Genomic DNA, 9,307 nt, shown 5'->3' with positions numbered 1-9,307 from the left:
AAAAGAAAAATAAATAAATAAAAACGAGAAAAAAATAAAAGGAGAAAAGAAAAAGAAAAGCAGAGAAATAAAAAAGAAAATGAGAAAAAAAGAAGAAGAAGAAGAAACAATCACCCACAAAAGGAAGAGTAATTAGTTTATATTTTGTTGCATATATATAGTTAGCTCTCATTGTCTTTAGTCTTCATCATAATTAATTCCATAGGGTCATGGCTTTTTGGAGATTTATTTTATTAAAGTTGCTAGTTGTCTTAATCTTGTTTGCCGTTAGTGCAAATGCTAATAAGTCCAGGAGGTTTAATAAAGTGAAGATGGCTAATCAAGTTGGCTACTTGAATTGGGTCAAGCGCATGGGTTCTCGCAACCATTCTGTATTTCAAGAAGCAAAAAACAAGTATGAGCCTTGCAAATGCATTAAGGTGAACAAAACCCCAAGATTTGGACATTTTACTACGGTGCAACAAGCTATTGACTCTATCCCCATCGTCAATTATTGTCGGAGTTGTTATCTCCATTAATCCTCAATCTAGAGCTGAATTCATGATTTAAATTTGATATGTAGCATTTATATATGTCCTCACATTAAAATCTATTACACTTTTTACAATAATGGATTAAGAACTTAGTAATTCTTGTAATACAACATAGTTTCACGGATAATACGTAGTATATATATAGGTCACTGATCTCATATGCAAAAGTGTTAATTCTCCTAAAGCCTTTTAGAACTCGGAATTTTCTAATAACTAATCATCTTCTTAGGTAGGATTTAATTCACATAAGTTGAAAGTGTACAACACTTTTACGCTATTGTTATATATTAATCTATTATAGCAGATAACATATGTTATTTTTCAACATATACTAGAATTTGGACATGCATTCTTAAGAATGCATACTTTGCATTAATATTTGTTTCATCCGCAAACAGAATAAAGCAAAACCGCCACCATGCGGAGCACTAGGAAAGCAAGCGGTGGCATTAAGAATATCAGCAGACACAGCAACATTCATCAATTGCAAGTTCATGGGATCACAAGACACATTATATGATCATAGAGGTAGACATTATTTCAAGAACTGCTATATCCAAGGTTCAGTAGATTTTATATTTGGAAATGGTCTTTCCCTTTATGAGAAATGCCATTTACGTTCCAAAACCAAAAGTTACGGGGCATTGACAGCCCAGAAAAGGGAGAGCTTGATGGAGGAAACGGGGTTCTCTTTTGTCAATTGCAAAGTTACTGGTTCTGGTGCTCTTTACTTGGGTAGAGAATTGGGGCAATTTCTCTAGGGTCGTAGTTTCTTATACTTACATGGATAAAGTTATTATGCACAATGGATGGTACGCTTGGGGCGATAAAAACAGGCAAATGTATGTCCCTTTAATATTCCTTACCTTTATTTATTTTTTAATTTGATATTACAAAAATACATGTTTTGACATTAACTTGGTATAGCATGTATTACTCTATTTTCCAAAATTACCTTATTAGGATTGCTAAAAGTCATTGTTGTAATAAGTCAACTTAACCCGACTAAACTTCAACTCTTACAAGAGTTAAGTTGAGCCGATGTCAGTGTAAAGAACTTTTACACTATCTGGTTAATTTGACTTATAATAGCAGGTACTCTCTGTATCAAGATTAATATAGTAACTTAAAAAAATATAATAATAATCTACTTAAACTAGTTAAATTTCACCAATAATATAAAAAATCTATATGCTGCCGTATATATATAACTTAAACTCTTACTTACGTTGTCGTGGCAGGATGGGGTTTTATGGGCAATATAAGTGTTCAGGACGAGGGGCCAATTTTGGAGGCAGAGTGAAATGGTCTAGGGAGCTCACGGAACAAGAGGCCAAACCATTTATGTCACTTAGCTTTATTGATGGCCATGAATTGCTTGATGGATTTTTTATCAACTAGGTGACTCATTGTAACAAGTTATACTTGAAGTATGATGGAACTTCATATCATCAGGAGCATATTACCACCTACACAACGGCAGTGAAGGGAAATGATTTAGCTCCTCACGAAATTGAATCCGTTTTGCTGAAGAAATTCGGAGAAACTCTCACGAGGGGAGCCTTGACGTGGTATTTACTGTTACCCGAGCATTCCATAGACTCCTTTGAGATGCTCGCAGATTCTTTCATCAAGGCTCATGTCGAGGCCATAAAAGTACAGGCCCGAAAGGCCTACATATTCAGAACTGCACAAAGAGAATCCAAGTTGCTACGAGAGTTCGTTACCCGATTCCAAAGAGAGAAAATGTTGCTCCCGGCTATCCCGAATGAATGGGCGGCTAAAGCATTCACCAAAGAACTGAATCCGAGAAGTTCCCATGCTTCCCATAAATTGAAGAAAAGCCTGCTCGAGTTTCAAGCAACGACTTGGGCGGATGTCCACAACCGGTATGAATCAAAGATAAGGATCGAAGATGATCAAGTTGGCTTTTCATCATCGACCAAAGGACGGGAGAAGAACAAAGAAAAATCAAAAGATTATTTCGACACGGACAGACGACCTTCGAGGGGTCGATTTTGCCCTACGAACGGACCGAAGGCCGCAGCATAGGCTTTCGGGCAGCGGACATGTTTGCCATCGACAGAAGGACTAATCGCAGCCGGAACAATAGATCACTATAGGATAAAAAAGTGTCGGGGTCATGGGATCCTTCCTACCCCAAGCAATTAGAATACAATTTTAACGTCACCGTAATAGAGATGGTGTCGGCCATGAGAAACATCAAAGAAGCACGGTTCCTGAAACCAATGAGATCTGATCCCAACCAGAGAGATCCCAACTTATGGTGCGAATATCACGGGACAAATGGCCACCAGACTGGGGACTGTCGACATCTCCAAAAAGAAGTGGCAACACTGTTAAATAATGGTCATCTCGAGAATTCTTAAGTGACCGAGCTAAGAACAACTATAGTCGTAACGGGATAATGCGGAACCCTCGAAAGCAGGAGAAGATCCCCCGCGCCAAACGATCAACGTGATCTTCAGAGGGAACGAAATCAACGGAGTCACCTTCTCGGCAGCAAAAAAGACGAAAGCATCAATAACTCATAGCAAAAGGCTCCAAGAAGTCGCCGAAGACGATATCACTTTCACAGAGGAGGACACAGACGGATTGTTGCTACCACACAACGACACACTGGTAATTTCTTTAAATGTGCTAGATTTTAAAATTAAACGTGTTCTAGTGGATCCAGGAAGTTCAGCTAACATCATACAATGGAGAGTATTGGAGCAAGCTAAACTCACTAGAAGTATTATTCCAACCACAAAACTACACACCGGATTCAACCTCGCGAGCGTGACAACTCGAGGAGAGATTTTGCTTCCCATAAATGCCGAATGGGTAATGAAAATAACCCTTTTCGAAGTGGTAGACAGTGATATGGGATATAATATTATTCTGGGAAGACCATGGTTACATGAGATGAAAGTTGTACCATCAACATATCATCAACTACTGAAGTTTCTAACGCCCAGGGGGTTAAATAGATAAGGGGTGACCAACCGACGGCAAGAGAGATGAACGCAATTTCTATCTCCAGTAGCAAAGAAAAAGGACACGCGGCATAACAACTAAAGGAACGGACGCCTGCTCCCGAACTAGATGAAGTTGGCCCGGGGGCAGAAACGTCAGAATATTATCAGGTGACGAGGTATTTCCAGGGTCTAAAAGAGACGGATGCAACGAAGTCCATAGCGGAAGAGCTTGAGCAAGTTGCATTGCTTGAAGAATTCCTAGAAAGAAAATTCCACTTGGGGACAGGATTGCACCCCGAACTCAGGTCTAGCTTTATTGAATTTCTTAAATCTAATGCCGATTGTTTTGCATGATCACATGCAGATATAACAGGTATCCCGACGAAGGTAACCATACATAAATTAAGTATGGACCCCAACATACCTACGGTAAGACAAAAGAAACTCCCTATTGTGGAAGTGAGGAATAAATTCGTCAAAGAGGAGGTAACTTGCTTACTTAACACCGCGTCAATCCGAGAGGTAAAGTATCCCGACTGGCTAGCTAATATAGTCGTAGTTCCTAAGAAGAACAACAAATTTTGCATGTGTGTAGATTATAAAGATCTTAATAAGGCGTGCCTGAAATATTCGTTCCCACTACCAAACATCGATTAAATGATTGATGCCACGACCGAGCACGAATTAATGAGTTTCCTTGATGCTTATTTTGGGTAAAACCAAATTAAGATGAACCCGGAGGATCAGAAAAAGACTCCGTTTATAACAAACTTCGGTACATATTGCTACAATGTGATGCCCTTCAAGTTGAAAAATGCTGGAGCCTTTTATCAGCGGCTCGTGAACAAGATGTTTGAAAAACAAATAGGAAAAACTATGGAAGTTTATATGGACGATATGCTCGTTAAGTCTTTGAATGTAGGTGATCACCTTAAGCATATGCAAGAAACCTTTGATATCCTAAGGAAGCATAACATGAAGCTTAACCCCGAAATGCGCGTTCGGGGTCAGCTCTGGAAAATTTCTGGGATTTTTGGTATCGCAAAGGGGAATTGAGGTAAACCCCGGCAAAATCAAATGCCATCGAAGATATCCCAGACCAATTGTCGAACGTGAAGGAAGTTCAAAGACTTACGAGGAGATTGGCAGCTTTGAGCATGTTCACTTTCCAGTCATAAAAAAATGTCATCATTTTTTCGCACTGCTCAAAAAATTAATAACTTTGAATGGACCCCGGAGTGCTAGAAGTCCTTGAGGGATTTAAAAAATACTTATCAAGCCCTCCATTACTATCAAAATCAAAAGAAGATGAAACATTGTTAGTCTACCTCGCAGTCTCGAAAGTTGCGGTAAGTGCGGTTTTAGTCCGTGAGGACGAAAGTACGTAATCTTCCATTTATTATGTTAGTAAAAATTTAACGGGAGCAAAAACTTGCTACCCACATTTGGAGAAATTAGCCTTAGCTCTAGTAGTCGTCGCTCGGAAGCTGAGGCCCTACTTCCAATGTTACCCGATAGCTGTGGTGACCACTTTCCCTTTGCGAAACAACCTTCACAAACCCGAGCTCTCGAGTAGATTGGCCAAATGGGCCGTTGAAATGAGTGAGTTCGAAATAGAATATAAACCAAGGACTACAATTAAGTCGCATGTCTTGGTTGACTTAGTGGCTGATTTCAATCCGGGATTACTGCCTTTGGCAACCAAAGAGGTAGTAATGGTGTCAGAATTAACATCAAGGATTTGGACCTTATTTACGGACAAAGATTCCAACGTAAAATGGTCCGGGCTTAGTATACTATTAATCACACCTTCGGGGGAAACCCTCGGGCAAGCCATCAGAACGGTTCCTTTAACTAACAATAAAGTAGAGTATGAAGCTTTGATTGTAGGACTCGAACTGGCCCTCAAATACGACTCACGGATAGTGGTAAATCAGGTCTACAGGATCTTCGAAACCAAAGAGGAGCGCATGCAACAATATGTGGTGAAGGTTCAGGCTTTGTTGGCTCGATTCCGGGAGTGGTCAATTACTCATATCCCGAGGAAGGTAACGCAGAAGCAGACACATTGGCTAACCTTGGATCATCGAAAGAAATAAAGGGATCGAAATATGGGATGGTAGTACAGCTGATGAAATCGGTCCTGGATACTACAAACTAATTTAGTCTGGGACTGGAGGAGTGAAATCATCGATTATCTCGAGCACGGGAAGTAACCCGAAGACCCTAAAGCATCCTGGCCCGATGTGCGTCAATGCGGCGCGATATAACTTCAAGAGAGGCCAATTGTATAGAAAGTCTTTTCAAGTCCCACTGGCCCGATGCTTAGGGGCATCCGAAGGTGATTACGTCATGCGAGAAGTTCACGAATGGATATGCGACAAGCATTCGGGCGCAGATTCCTTAGTACTGAAGTTGGTAAGGGCAGGATATTATTGGCCCCGCATGGAACAAGATGTCAAAGACTTCGTACGAAAATGTGATAAGTGCCAACACTACGCACCACTAGTGCATCGACCGGCAGAACCTTTACATTCGGTTCTGTCCCCATGGCCGTTCATGAAGTGGGGGATGGAAATCGTCGGACCATTGACACTGGCTCCCGGAAAGGAAAGATTTCTTTTAATTTTGACTGACTATTTTTCTAAGTGGGTAGAAGAATGACCTTATCAGAAGATCGACGAGCGCGAAATGGTGGATTTCTTGTGGGAAAATATAATTTGCAGGTTCGGAATACCAAAAGAGATAGCATGTGATAATGGGCCACAATTTATCGATGCAAAAGTCACAAAGTTCCTCGAAGACTTGAAAGCAAAGAGGATCACATCTTCGCCTTATCATCCGAGCGCAAACGATCAAGCGGAGTCAACGAACAAAGTGATTATACAATACCTCAAAAAGAGGTTGGAAGTGGCTAAAGGCAATTGGCCCGAGGAATTACCTAGTGTTTTATGGGCATACCGAACAAAATATAAAAATAATGAAACATCGATTTACTAGAATCAAATATTTAATGAAAGGTTAAGTGATGAATACTAAAGTGAAGTTGAATCTTTAAAATTAATAAAGTTTATAAGATGACATCTAATATTTTGGAAACATTCCAAAATGTAACGTGTTATATTGCTTGAGACCAAGTGAATATATAAATGAGAACAATTAAAAAAATTAGTATAAAATATAGTATGAGTTTATTATATTTATGATAATTGACATAAATTGGTAGTAAGTCACCCCTACAGAAGTTAATGTTATAAGGGGTTGTTTGGTTGCCGATTAGAATTATGCAGATATTCATAATGTATAGATTAATTATGTAGGAATTAGTTATGCAATGATTAGTTATGTATGGTTTATTATTTTATTTTTTATCTCGCATAAAATAATACATAAATTGACTGATAATTTTTTTTTAATATGTGGAATTGTAAAATAATAATCAAGCAACGTACATGATGTGCTGAAAGTTATAACGAAAGTACGAAACAATTAAAACATAGTATAAGCTAGAGTACATAACTAACTCTCTTTCTCACCAGCAACCAAACGACCCCTAAGTCCATTTGAGTGGGGGAATATCTTCCTTTTTAATGTGAGTAAAAATTTTCCGTTGCAAATCGATAATCGTCAACAAGTAGAAGCATCTATCTTCTCTTACGTAAACTTTGGCTTTTCGCAAATCGCAAATTGACTGGGACACTTATTTAAACTGATGAAAATTGCATGGTATAGGAGGAGGAGTTAGGCAGTCCTTGTTCGAGTGTAGTCATTTTTTGGGCGACTCACTTGGTGACCAACCTAACTATTTTGACTCTTACTTCCACTACTTAAAAGCGAAGAGCGGCTCCATTCATTTAAAAGTTTCAACTTGTTCACGTGTTTGCAAGACCAAGAGAAATTGAGAATCCACGCATCCCAAAAGAGCCACGGATACACAAAAGTTAAAAGGTTCTCCATCCAGTCCACAATAAGTGATCAATTTGGTTTGGGCATGCCCAATAAGAAAATATTAAATTTTAGACAAATATATGCATGGATCAAAATCAGATTAGAGAAATTCGGCACGCGAAGACAGTAAGGCTGAGGTCGGACAGTCATCAATAAGGCCAAGGTCGGACAGTCATCAATAAGGCCGAGGTCGAGCAGTGATGAAATAGCTAGTTTGCTTTGGAATCCTCAAAGGAAATATTCTATTGAATATTCTCTCTAATTATACTTTTTTAGGATTTTCTATGGATATCCATTATAAATAGGAAGAAAAGACTTCCCAAAAGGGGCTATCTCTCTCCCTCTCTCTAGAAAATATGTAAACATACCTCTCTAAAGAGATTAGAGGATGTGTGATCCCAAACCTTCATCAGATCCAAAAAGGGTCCTAAGGTCCTTGTATTTGTTATCCTTCATCTTTATCAAATAAAAGAGGATACGCTTCACTCAAGTTTGGGTGAATCTTTTCCTTTATTTACATTTTATTGCCATTTAATATTACTTAATGCATCTCTCTTTATGCTATTAAATCTGGCCATAATCACTGCCAGCATTTATACTCAGCTATGTTTCTCTATTCATATTATTCATCTCGGATCTAGAATTAATTATCCTTAACTAGGATTTACCCTCCATCTTCTTATTTAATTAGTTTAACAAAAAAGGTCTCATACTTTTTTGCTCAAACAATATAATTAGTGTGACTAAACTACCCTTAATTAAATGTTGCAGCATAATTATAGTAGCACTTACTTCTGTTCTCAAATGTGAGGAGTGAATGACTTTTTAAGGATACATACATAAGGATAATTTTGGAAAACAAATTAAATTTTTTCTTGATTATATAATAGATACTTATTTTGGACCAAAATGAAAAACTAAATTGGTCACTTATTGTGGATCAGAGGGAGTAATACTTATTCAAGTATTTGTACTGAATAAAGCAATTTAATTATAGAAATTATACAGTCAATCCTCTCTATAACAGTCTTGTTTGTTATAATATTTTTTGGCTACTATAATGAAGTGCGATTATAGAAACCATATATTATAACATAATATAAAAATTAGTTTCAATTTTTAGCTTTTATAGTAATTAACTATTATATAGAGATATTATTATAGAGAAATACGTTGGTAATAACAAATCTCGAGAATACCTCAAAAACAGCATAAATCAATCAAGCGGATGTACCTCGAGTGCATGACAATTGACATGCCTTGAATATAGACAGAATCTGATATGCTGACTCATCCACCATTTAGCAAATGGACCTTAAGATATGACTTTCACATGCCTCTCCCGCACCACTTGGCTATGGTGCTCACTGCTCCAAATCAACTCAAATTCCTTAGCTGCACTAATATGAATTAGTCTAAAATGCACATAGTGGATGAGAAATTCAAAATAAAAAATCAACGACCTTGGATGTGTATCCCTAAACGGGCTATACCATTCCACTTGCCCTTTCAATAGCATATTTGGCCAAGCTTTTAAAATTAATTTATTTTGAGATTTTTTTTAAAAGTGTTTTTTCATAAATACTTTTGGTGAGAAACAATTTATTTATGGTAAATTAATTTGAAAATACTTCTAAGCTGCAATTAGTGTTCGATCAAATTTTTAAAAAGTGATTCTAAATATATTTTTCAAAAAAATATTTTTTTTTAAAAAACCATAAGTCTTCCTATGTGACACATTAAAACTTATGAAAAAAGAAATGGAAGGAGTAACCAAATTTGTACCCACTGTTTTCACAATACATCAGGCTGTGCTCGAGGAGCCTGCGCCTCTTCACATGAGCC

At 37.7% G+C, this 9,307-nt stretch overlaps 1 pseudogene; it reads left to right on the top strand.

Moving 5' to 3' along the window:
- Positions 1-311: 311 nt before the first annotated feature.
- Positions 312-1,934, top strand: LOC104236354 (probable pectinesterase 53; annotated as a pseudogene).
- The last annotated feature ends 7,373 nt before the right edge of the window (positions 1,935-9,307 follow it).

The sequence above is a fragment of the Nicotiana sylvestris genome, chromosome 2, assembly GCF_000393655.2.
Source record: "Nicotiana sylvestris chromosome 2, ASM39365v2, whole genome shotgun sequence".
Taxonomy (NCBI): Eukaryota; Viridiplantae; Streptophyta; class Magnoliopsida; order Solanales; family Solanaceae; genus Nicotiana; species Nicotiana sylvestris.
Note: the sequence above shows the minus strand (reverse complement) of the source record. Positions and strands in the feature narration are given on the sequence as shown.